Source organism: Gavialis gangeticus, unplaced genomic scaffold (assembly GCF_001723915.1).
Source record: "Gavialis gangeticus isolate Ggan-Ray unplaced genomic scaffold, GavGan_comp1, whole genome shotgun sequence".
In the NCBI taxonomy this organism is placed as follows: Eukaryota; Metazoa; Chordata; order Crocodylia; family Gavialidae; genus Gavialis; species Gavialis gangeticus.
In genome coordinates this window covers 170,351,789-170,363,057 of record NW_017728992.1, presented here as the reverse complement: position 1 = coordinate 170,363,057, position 11,269 = coordinate 170,351,789, and positions in this window count along the sequence as shown.

Sequence of the window (11,269 nt, the reverse complement as noted above, 5' to 3'; positions counted from 1 at the left end):
TGGAGCAGGGAAGGGGTTTCTTTTCCCTACACTCAGCACCAGCTCATTCCTTGCCATGGAGCAGGGGGTTGGGGCTGCATGCTGCCCCCCATCTGTACTGTGGGGCTGGGGGGGCACTGAGAGTGAGTGGGTGCACAGGGTCCACACCAGTCCCAGGGCCAGTGCTGGCAGGGCCCAGAGCAGGGTGGCAGGAGTACAGGATCCTGGCTAGCAGGGGCTCTATGAAGCCAGGCCAACTCCCCTCTCTCCCTGCTGGTGCAGCCCAGCCTGGCTCCACAGACCCCTGCCAGCCTGCTCCCTACTCTGGGCCCCACCGCTGCTGGCCCTGAGACATTGGTTCCAAGACATTGGGAGATTGGTCCCAAGTTGCTGACCAGGGGGTGGGTCACCTGTCAAGGGGCAGGGCTACCCATGAGGTGCTCAACAGTTTGCCAAAACTGGGTAAACGGCCCTCCACCTGAAATACTTGCCTGGCCCTGGATTATATAGTACACAATTGTACATAGAATATTAAAAAATAAAAGGAGAGCAAAACATGTTCTATAACCCCACTGAGACTCACTGATAGCTGGGCAAATATTGCCAGTTCCAGGTAGTCTAAAATAAGTCCAGCTGCCAAGAACATAAGATTGACATTAAAAAATGTGATTATTAAAAAATAATTCATGTTGGGTTCTTTTTATTTATTATCTAATTTTTGAGGCTTTGGGAATCATGGTTCTAGATTGTCTTTGTAACCAGGACTAGATTTTAAACAAATGAAAGCTAAGTTTCTTTTGCATGATTCCAAAGGATGGGTCTTTAAAAGATACACTAAATATTCTGAGACTTGCAATAAACTCCTGAGGCATAGAAATAATGCTAATTATAGTGAGGGTAGGCAAGGCATGCACTTTGCTGACCTGTATTAGAGCAACCTAGTAATGACTCATTTAGGGGCTGTGCCTTTCATGTTACTGCAAAATACACATCTCCCCTCTTTCCCTTTATGAGTAAGTAGAGCCTGCTCCAATGCACATTGAAGTCAATGGGAATCTTCCACTGATTTCAGTGAAGACTGCATCATTCATATAACCTGGCAGGATTTGATTTGCCTAAGCTTGCTTTATGACTTCTCATTTGCTCATAGCTCTGCCCGTCAACATTGTAGCGGGTACTGTGAGCAAAAGTGGCAAAATACTGCAAGAATGATTGCTTTCTCTTCATTTATAGCCCACCTGGAAACAGAAGGTACCAAGAAATCTGTGAATTCTTGTGAGGTTCCTGCAGACATATGCCACAGAGTAGATAAGCTGGAGATAAGCATCCAAACATGGAGGTATTTATCTAAACTGATTCCAGCCTTTTGAAATGTGTATGTGACTAATGCCAACTGGCATTATCTGTTGCCTTGAAATCCAGTGTCCATCCCTATCAAAGTTATATCAGCTCCTGTGATTCTCAGAACAACAGTATTTCAATCATTTTGCTACGGTGTATTTTATCAAGTTAAATCCATGTATGGCTTCAACACTTTGGTGCATACTGTATTTTACTGGATTCATGTGGTAATACACATTTATTGTATCATCTGATACTTAAAATTAGTATTGTAAATAAATAAAGAAAAAATTTGTGTACCACAGATAAAAAATAATACCATGCAAAAGCTTTTGCTAGGCCAAGATTGCTTAATTTTGATTAGCAATGACCATTAAGCAATCATTTATGGATTTACTGTGAGTGTTCATAGATACTAATGGGTTTTAGAATTCCTTGGGAATCCTCAAAGGTCAAAGGAAGAAAATGAACTATGAAGTGATAAAAAATGTATTAGGTGACTAATGGACAGGTTGTATATAGAATGGTTCCAGCACAAGACACTGAATTTTACCACTGAGATTGAAGCAGAAGTAAATCCTGAGAGCTGTGGCCTTTCCTTGTCATTCCTGAAGCAAACAACTAAGGAATAAAAAACTGCATCCTATTTTGCCTAATGGAGATGAGATTTAGACAGACCATTTCATCTTGCTGGCAAAAATATATGTGGTTCAGGCAAGGTCACTGCTAGTATATTTTTTAAAGAAATGTTTTGTATTTTTAGGTATGAATGTTTTAATAATGCATTTTTTTATTTTAAAAATATTATACTATAATACTTACTACTCTTTTTTTCTGAGAACCTTGAAGCTGTGGGCAGATATTAGAATTTAATATCATACCATATAGATAAATAATATGATCCCCATTTTATAGACAGGCAAATGGAATCTGTGCTAAGTAAAAATAGGACTCAGGTTGTGTGTACCATATCTGGCCCTAGAGTTTACCCACAAGTCTCTACTTTTTCCTTTAAATTTTCTTCGGCTCTGCCACCTCGCTCTTTGTCAAGTCATATAATAATATATCACTTAACCTAAAAATAGCCCACAGGATTTAAATAGTCATTCCTTTGGCTTGAGTCACCGCAACTATGGAGGGTTACTCCCAGGATTATTAATAGTAACAGTCATGTGACTTGAGATTGCCAAGTCTTTTTAGAAAATGTAATTTATTTTACATAGTGGATGCAGCTACACTAGATGTTTACTGTGCAGTTGACTAATTAGCTGTGATGTCTCAACATCTACACGTGTACCCCTATTAGGTTGGAGTAAACTAATATACTCCACAGCAAGATAGTATTTGTAAAAAAACTCTGCAGCAGTGCATGTGTAGATGCTGCCCAGCTGACTGGGGCATGAGGGTGCTTCAGTGCCATGGCTGCCTGCTGATAACCCCAGCACTGAAGCTCCCTTGTGCCCCAGCCAGTCCTTCTGCAGTACATAGAGCTGGGGGTGGGGCGGTAGCAGCCCCAGGCTGGAAGGCCACTTGGGTCCCTCCCAGCTGGGGCTGCTGTGACCCAGCTCCATATACTTCACCTGCATAAACTGCAGAGCTGATTGCTCTGGAGTTAATTGCTCCTGGGTACATGTTCAAACAGCGTGACCAAGAGAAATAAGCTCCAAAGTTTATTCGGGCACCATAATTATGCGTGTAGATGCAACAGTGAAATTCAGGAAGTGGACAACTGATCTGGGTGAGCATTTAGAAATTTTCATTTACAGCAGAAGATATTATGATTTTTTTAAAAAAAACCCTATTACCCATTATTATACCCAGGATGTATTTAACTGTGTGAATTTTGGTAAGCTCAGCAAAAAGAAGGTTTACTTCAGAATTTGAAAAGGTATTTAATTACTATAAATTAATTCCTATTCCAATATTCAAGGATGCAGTTCAGCTGGGTAAATAAACACTAGGGCTGTGAGGAATTTCTCTGGCTGCTTCGTTTCAATGCTGTTTCAACTCATTTTGAGCTTGAAACAGCAAAATTGAAATAAAATGAAAGGCTTTGAAACAGCCTCAAAATGAAATGAGGGCGGTCGAAACTTTTCAGAAGTTTCAAAATGTTTCAGGTTTTGAAGCTGGGCTTGCTTGCAGCTAAAGAGAAACTAAGGAGAGGGAGGGGAAAGAGGGGGAAGGAAAGCTCCAATATTGACTGTGTAGCTGGCCAGTGACTGTGATCCTTCCCTGAGGTCCCTTCCAGTCCCAGTACTCTGGGGGAGGAACGGAAGAACAGCATAAAAACCATTGTTTGAACTGAGCTTTCTCTGTGCCTTCACACTTACAAGTGACACAACTTTTGCTCTGAACAGTTTGAGGTGCAGAAACCCCTGCACCTATCTCCTTGAAACTTGGCAGGCTTCATGGCCTCAGCAGGGGCTAGCATGCCTGCAGTTTTCACTCCACTGCACCTTAACACACACACAGTCACACATCATGTGTTTTGCTTGTCAGCAGCCTAAGGTGCAATTTTCCAGAAACCCTTGCATCAATCTCCCTGAAACTTGGCAGGCTTCATGGCCTCAGCAGGGGCTAGCATGCCTGCAGTTTTCACCCCCCGTGCCTTAACATACACACACGACATGAGTTTTGCTTTCAAGAATTGAGGTGCAGTTTCCCAGAAACCCCTGCACCTATCTCCTTGGAACTTGGCAAGCTTCATGAACTTAGAAGGAGCCACCATTCCTGCAAGTTTCATCCAAATCAGGCAAGACCTGACAAAGTTATAGGCAGTTTTGTGCTTCCCCATTATAGTCTATGGACAAAATGGCAAAACAGTCGAAACAGCGAAACAGTTTTGACAGAACAAAACAGAAAAGCAGTTTCAAAATGAAATGAAACTCGAAAAGAAACACTGTCCTGTCAAAACAGCAGAACTGAAGTTGAAGCTAAATGATGCTGTTTCACACAGCCCTGATAAACACATTCCAAAGCCTGAGGATGTAACTTAACTGAAGTCACTGGGGTAATGTATAGCTCGGTGATTTCTTTGACAAATAATTTAGCCACTAAAAAAGAGCAGCTTTGTTTGAACTGAGAATACTGTGATTTCAGGTCATTTTCTGTTAATAGTTTTGGCTAAAGAAAAATGAAGGGGAAAAATCAGTGTTTCCTAAATAGACTATTTCAATCTTGGGGCTAGAGACAAAAGTCAGTCAGTGGATTTTGGATTTTAAAAAGTTTGGTTTAAGGTACATTACTAATTCCAATTCACTGAAAAGGCTGAAAGTATTTGATCTTGACTAGACCCTAAATGGCTTCTTTCATTATAATTATTTTTATTTTTCTGTTTGGTCACCAAACTGAAAAACTCGTTTTTGTAGAACCCAATTCAGATTCAGGTTATTTCAGTCAAAGCTAAAACTGTCTTTTCCTGGACTGGAAAATTTCCTCTTGATGTTATAGCACTGTTGAAGATAATACCATTTAAATCTATAATTAAATCAGTATCATAATATCCCAAACACGATTCATTCTTAACGAATGAATTCTAACTATTTATCTGTATATACTAATTTTAATAAATGGGGGTTTTGTTTAGCAAAACTTAATTTAAATGTTGATTGAATATTGTTTTTAAGTTGTTAGAATTCAGTTATAGAGTACTTTTTCAGTGGGAAAGGAGACTGAGATTTGACAAATCCAGATACTTACAAAATGACTGAATTACCATACAGATTTGGGCTTTACCACAACCCTAATATTTACAATGGCTCTGTGGGAGGAAAAATACCATACTATATAACCAAACAGCAAGTGCTCTGGTGTTTTTAATTTTTTGAATGGCAGTGGAATGTAACTGATCAAAGATCGAAAGATCTTTATATCAAGGTGTACTTAGTTGCTTCTCCCACCCCTAAATTATATTGGCTAGAACCTGTAAAAGTTGAAAGGAGGATGGAAATCTGTAATGATAATCTTTAAGGTGCATGTGCTTTTTTCACAGCTTTATAGATCAAAGCACTTTGCTTAACTATTTTATTATCAGGCTTATAAATCAGGCTCAGTTCATTTTACAAACATTAGTGCTACCATCAATTACATGCAGTTTGAGCTAATGGTTTTGCAGGAATGCTAATAGTTCAACATTATTTCCTGAAAACCAGTACTGAAGGCTATTAAAAGACTATTAATTACTATACGCAACATGAAATATTATTTGTTTATGGTTTTGAATGGAGGAGTGGGCATGCATTTAAAGACATTTTAAATCAGTTAAACTCCATGGATTTTAAAATTTACTAACACAACAAATCCACTTGCAAAACATCTTCTGCGTCCAGTTTTCCTTCATTACATTAAGGCACAAGCATAGAGTCGTTATTTGAGTCCTTGTACCATTTGAAACAGCTTGTGGTACAAAAAAGACCCTTCAGCATGTTTTCATCTGTGCTTCAATCCACTTGTTTGTATGTTGAGCTGGGTAGTATCAATGGGTGGGGCAAGTTATCTACCTATAATGGTGACGGTGACAGTACAAATGCTAGACCAGACTAGATTGGAATAGAAGGTGTCTAAGGGATGAGAGATTTTGCAGCCTCCTCCTTCTCAGGATGTAGTCCTACTGTAAATATTATTCCATCCCAGTTCTCTGGCTCTGCCACACCCTTCCCTGGCAAAGGGTAGAGAAGTCAGTAAGTCATTTACTCCTCTGTATCCCTTATATCAGATGCAGAGATCCACTACCAAGAGACCCTCTGGAGAGGGAAAGAAGTGAGTTGCTTGTACTCTACAGCTAAAAAAAAATATGAGGGATGATCACTCCTGGTAGTGATACAAGTGATAATTTAAAGGTGCTACCTAATTAAGGAAATCGATGAAGCTGTTAATTGGAAGACAGTCCCTCAGCTAAGTTAGTGAGTTAAAGGCAAAAGGTCTTCAGATGTTTCCTACTGCTCCACAATTCAACTGTGTTGTTTAGTTCTTCTCTTCATTGTATTCCTGTGTTTATTGAGCCCAGTGATTACTGCAAGGTGTCAGAAATGGTGAATGAGAAAAACTTGAAAGAATTTGAGGTCTAAACAGAAACAAAGGTGAGAAACTGAGAGCCAGTGAAGTAATGCAGCCACATGGAAAGACAAGGGCCTTTGTAAGTGATCTTTCTGGATAGATATAGTCTAACCAAAACCGCAGGTAGTCATGGAAATTTTGCAACCTCCATCTGCCGGTCAGGCAATATAGCAGAGAACTGGAGGGCTTTCAGACAAAAGTTTGGGTGGAACATAGCAACCACAGGGCAGAAAAGCAAAATGACAAAGGCAAATCCTCAGTTTTCTTACATATTGTAAGGGAGGAAGCTCTGGCTGCTTATAACAACTTTATCTTTGCAAAAGTCAAAATATGTAATTAAGTGTAATATTTACCATATTTCAGGAGTACTGCATGCCAAAAAAGAATTAGATACTTGAAAGATACAGTTTTTTTTTTATGTGCAGGCAAACAACAGGAGAAATGATAGATAAGTATGATACTAAGCTGAAGAGACTAGGCAAAACCTGTGCTTTTGGGAATCTGTGCTTAGAAATAGGATTATTTGTGGCTTGGCAGACACTGCCTTACAAGCAAAGATACTGCACAAGGGAGACTAGAAAAGGCTGTCTAAATGTGCAGGGCAGCAGAAACTGTGAAGGCCCAGGCTGCAGAACTGAATGCAGTAGGTATAAAGGAATGTGGCCAGAGAAAGCAACCTCACAGGGTGGAATTTTCCATTGGGTAGGAGCATGCTAAGCAAGAAAAAGCAAACTAGCAGATGTGTACCAAATGTGGAAGGCACTGTCAGCCCAAACACTGTGTTGCAGTTGAAAAGCTCTGTTTAAGAGCAACAAGAGGAACCCCTTTTTCCAGGTGATGCCCATCCCAAACACAAAAACCTCAAGAGCATACAGTTGAGAGCATACCAGAAAGTTTTATATAGATATGGCAAAATAAAGCCAAATCAATTAACTAGACTAGATTCTGCCAGTTTAAGTGCAAGGAACAATGATTCCACTTAAATTGGGCACTACAGCTCAGGAGAATATTTTACCAGAGCAGGAATATAGAAAATTAAAATTGAGACCAAATGTGAGTCCAGCAAACATCAACATAACTGGCTGTTTGGGAACAAATATACTAGTGGAAGGGAGATGCATTGTTAGTATCCTTTACAAAAATAAAGCATACAAGCTCCCACTCATTTTGGTACCTACGGAGATTACACCAGTTTGGGGATCTGGCAGTTTATGAGAAACTGAAACTAATTGAGATCTTACCGTACAAGAAGATACAACATTCATGCCTCCCAATGATCCTCTTGGGCCAAAATTGGGACAATCTTCTGAGAAAAAAAAACAGTTGTTCCAGAACACAAGAAGCAACAATGTCCTTATAGGAAGAAATGTACCAGAGACACAAATGCAAATACCATCATACAGAAAGAGGAAATCAGCCTTAGTGGTCTGCAGCTAATGAACTTTGTACTACATGCAGAAGCACAGCTGCCAAAAGTGCAAGTTCACCCAGATCCCACTATAAGGGCTCAAGTCTATCAAGACTTGGAGGAAAAGCTTCCCACCAAAAAAAGTTAGAAACTGGATCTGAGATGCAGAAAATTGGGAATAGGAAAGTGAATGATAAAGACTCACTTCAGAATGAAGGGTTAGTAACCTCTCCTCTGTAGATGGTCATTAATTCATTTTGCATTAATTGACTTTTGCAGTTATTAACAGGGAAGATGTAGTGATTAGGGCTGTGTGAGGCTTCAGACAAAGCTTCAGATCCGGAGAAGCTTCGGATGCTTTGGGGTCCAAAGCAGCACGTCCAGGTTGAAGCGCTAGCCTCGTTCGGCTTCCTGAAGCAGTTCAGAGCCGCCCTGGAGCCACCTCCGAAATCCGACCATAGGGTATAATGGGGAAACAATAAAATACCTATAACTTTGTTGTTTTTTGTCTGATTTGGATGAATTTTTCAGAGATGGTAGATTCTGCAGAGAGAATAAAGCCTGACAGGTTTCAAGAAGATTGGTGCAGGGATTTAGGGGGAACAGCACCCCAAATTCCTGAAAGCAAAACTCATGTCACATCTAGGCATTACAATATAGCGGGGTGAAAACTGCAGGAGTGGTATCCTATGCTGAGAACACAAAGCCTGCCAAGTTTCAAGAAGATCGGTGGAGGGGTTTTGGGGGACAGCAGGAAGCTTATCTCTTCACTCTTTGTTGCTTATAGAGCAATATGACCTGCAACTAGAACGGAGGTGTCCAGGAGCAGCAGCTTTTCCTATTTCTGTTTCACAGACTCAGAATACTAGGAGTTCTCTGGCACTGGTATATCCTCCACAGAGGAAAAAGATAACATATATATAGTGATTCTCAGGGTGCAACCAGAAATTACATTTGTCACACAATTAGCCACTTGAAAGTACTCTAAAGGCATGCCCTAACAGAAGACCATGGCTGCAGAGTGCTCCAATTGCATGACAAATTAATACTTATTGTATGAGGGTTCAAATGAAGTCACTCCAAAGTGGAGTGCTTTCATTAACTTCTGTCTGCTTCGGCATTGGGATTCTGCAGCACAACTTTGCCCCCGATGCTGTCCCAGGATTGGAGGGGGAGGAGGCAGGGAAGGGACATCCATTCTAGGGTTTCCCCAGCCATGTTGGAGGGGAGGGCGGGTAGATTGGAGCCCCCCCCCCACCTCCTCCCCTCCAGCTAAGCAGAATGAAAGGTAAACTCAGTATTTTCAGAGATTTGGCTTAGCTCAGTCCCCTTTTGTTCAGCTGTTTGCAGTTGTTTCTCAGATCTGCAAAACTGGAACAGAAAATCCCAAAGAACTACCTTTCATATTTCACCTCCAGTATGCTGCCTATAACACTACCAGACAACTTAGATGAATTGTTTAGGAAGTGACTTTAGAAAAGTAACTTATTGTAAACCTATAAAGAAGGAGCAGTGAACTCCCCTGATGTTCGGAAATACTGCCTTGCTTCTATGCTGAGAGAAAGCATTTTATGGCTAAACTGTCCACCTCAGTCTTTAACTGCAAAATGGTTAAATACCCTTCAAACTAAATCTGTTACCCTCAGTGAATATAAAGGCTATACAGGAGCACCTGATCATAAAATCCACTTGGAATGCTTGATTCAACCTCTACCAATTATCCATAAAGAATATATCTGACTAAATCTGTGTCTTTATAGCTGCCTCTCCTAATGAAAACTGAATCATAGTAATTTTAAAAAAAAACCCTTTATAAATGCTTGGAGAAAAGTCATGACAAATTGAAGTTATCATTGACTCAGTGGTTAAACAAAAACATCTGAGTATTGATATGGACTGAGAGGCATTAACTGTTATTTTTTGAGCAAAGATTGTTGTAGGAGTGACCTGATGAAAAGTGCTTTGATGGATCAATAACTAGGTCTCTAAATCACTTCGTCAGAAGACCTTGGGGCAACAGAGTCATTGGCTGGGTATTTGTATGGACACTGTTTGTGTGATTCCAACCTCTCAAGAGGAGGTCATACTTTTGCTTCTCTAAACTCCTCCTTTAGCTGGTCTTTTGGTGAAGTCTACTCATCACTCCAGCATTCTGTGGAAGTGCCACAAGGGTCTGTCTTTGGCCTCTTCTCTCCCCCACAGAACATATTTCTGGGTAATTTCAGCTGTAAATGCAAATTTAACTACTGTCTCTATTCAGATGACTCATAGACCTTTCTACTCTGGAGTGTCTGTCCAAAATAAAAATTCATCCCGTCTCTGACATCAACAGAGCTTTTGATCTTTTCTCCAAAGGTGCTCTCTCTCTCATAAAAATCACCATACAGCCTAACATCCAGACCTGCAACTTCTCTTGAGGTCCTCACTTTCTAGCTCTAACTGTGTCTTACTGATTCTTTCTGTACAGCATCTCTTAAGATGTGGTCCTTTTGGTTTATCCACACAGATAAAACTATTGTCCAGGCTCTCGTTACTTCATGTCTCCCTTCCTGCAGTATTCTCTTCTCTGACCTTGGCAGTCTTCTCCTGCTCGTATACATCCAACATGTTACTCTAGAGATAAATTTTTAACCTTGGCTTTGTCCATGTCCTTCCAAAGGCTCCCCTTTCCCTATTGTATCCAACATAAGCTTCTTGCCTTTCCTTTTAAAACTTCTAACAGCCTATTCCCAACCTATCTTTAATCATTCAGTATTAAATGTTTGATTTCCATCTCTGTGGACACATCTACACTAGGGCTTTGCAAAGCTTCGGTCCCTGAGTCAATTCGGCAGAGATTTGGTCCAATTCAGTGGCCGAATCTCTGAACCTGAACTGAATCAGAGGACCCTTTAATCTTTCTTAATCGAATTGGAACCCTCTGAATCGATTCAGAAAGATTCAGAAAGATTCAGCGATTTGGACATATCCCCAGCTTTAAATGTTTTTTCTCCATACCTCTAGGTAGTAGGCGACTTGTGAATGCTGCAATGCTGGGGTGCATGGAGTGTCCCACAGGAGCCTGGTGGGGCTCCCCAGTGTGCTCAGCAACAGACCCAGAAGTGGACCAGAAGCATTTCCAGTCCACTTCTGGGTCCACCCAGGAGTGCGCTGGGGCCCTCCTCATGCACCCCCAGCTCAGTGACTGGTGCCTTCTGGGTCTGGGGGGGGCACCTGGGGTCCCCCCGTGCCTGACTGCTGAGCCAAGGTGGGGCAGGGGGGCCTCCAGCGTGCTCCTCAGTGGACCCAGAAGTGGACCGGAAGTATTTCTGGTCCACTTCCAGTTGTGCCCCTGAGCACGTGGAGGGCCCCCTCCCCATAATCCTGTGGGACTCTCCATCCACCCCAGCATTGCAGTGTTCATGAGCCATGCTGATACCTCAAGGTATGTAGAAAAACCATTTAAAGCTGTGCCTATGTCTGAATCACTGATTCTCTGAATCAGCA